The sequence below is a fragment of the Aplysia californica genome, unplaced genomic scaffold (genome assembly GCF_000002075.1).
Source record: "Aplysia californica isolate F4 #8 unplaced genomic scaffold, AplCal3.0 scaffold00894, whole genome shotgun sequence".
In the NCBI taxonomy this organism is placed as follows: Eukaryota; Metazoa; Mollusca; class Gastropoda; order Aplysiida; family Aplysiidae; genus Aplysia; species Aplysia californica.
Window position 1 is genome coordinate 59843 of NW_004798164.1, and position 1494 is coordinate 61336.

The following is a 1494-nucleotide window of genomic DNA, read 5'->3' on the forward strand; positions in this document are numbered from 1 at the left end:
GGGCTTGGCTGTACATTTGGTCTAATGGTTATCTACAGTGAGGATGACCATTGTTAGAATCTTAAAGGTACGATGCTGGGCCTGAGAATCTAAGGTCGATCTCCGATAAGACCGAGCCAAATGGTTGGAGACCTAGCCAATAAATGGTTGGAGACCTAACCAAATGGTTGGAGAAACTTGAAAACTCCACACAATCCAAGATCAAGAGGGACACGTTGGGGATTTGAACCCAGGCCATCCGCACTACAGTCAAGCACGGTATCTACTAAACTAATGGTGCGCTCCTGAACGGCTTGATTTTTGACAAGAGTCAACACAGATTTCTCGATGAACCGGATAAATAGTACATCTTATGAAAAATTGATCCGGTTAGGAGAAAATCGGGATCCAGACAGAGGAAACGACTGGAAAGAAAAAAGAATTGTACACTGCTTCGCGCCGGATCATTACACAGCAATATCAGCATAACGGAGGAATTATCATTTTTATAATATAACGAAAGTATAGACGTACACTCTACTGTCAGATTTCTATAAAATACATTTGTATATACAACAACCAAAAAATGAAATAAAAATAAACAAAAAAAACCCAAAACAAAAAACAAAAAAGGCACCGGCGCCTGTGGTGATGCAATTAGATGCTCCGCAGTCGAACGCAGAAGACCCAAGTTCGATTCCGAGGTTGGGGGGGGGGGGATTTTCTTAGAGTATATTATTATTGTTGTGCTTAATGAAGCCCACGTGGGACACTCACTGTTAAAAACAATCAGGACAAATGCAGTTTTTGGGACACCTGAATAGACGTAAAGACCTTGAACATCTAGCTCTCACTGGCAAAATGGAAGGCGAACGAGGCAGGGGTAGGCCCTGAGCAACCTGCTTAGGGAACGTAAACAAATAGGAACGAAGCTTTTTTAAGAACATTCGAAAAAAGGAATGAAAGGAGAACCATAACATGAGATGTCTGCCGCAGAGCTGGCACTGGATGATGGTTTATGATATTGTTGTATTCCTCTCAGCACGGTTCGGCTCTAACAGGCAGGGCAGGAAATCCGTCTCTTGAATTATCTGAGTTGTGTCGGTGTGGGTGTAAAAACACCTACAATTTGTCTAATGGCCTACATTAATTCTTCCAGAAGCATATTTAGAAAACAGCCTACAGCGACAATGTGTTGGCAATCAAGATCAAAAGCTCAAGAATAGCAGTGATCTGTTTGAGAGATAAATTATTGACTCCGGATAACCGAATTTTTTTTACTCGAGTTTTCCTCCTCCCACTTCAATGAACAACATTGCTTGGCCATACAGCACGTCAGAGAAAAAAAGAGATTAGAGAGAAAGGAGAGAAGAGGCGATAGATTGACAAATAGAGGGGGAGAGAGAGAAAGAGAGAGAGAGAGAGAGAGAGAGAGAGAGAGAGAGAGAGAGAGATAAAGAGAGTGAGAGTATGACAGTCAGACAGAGATAGACGGACAGACAGATTCACAAAGAG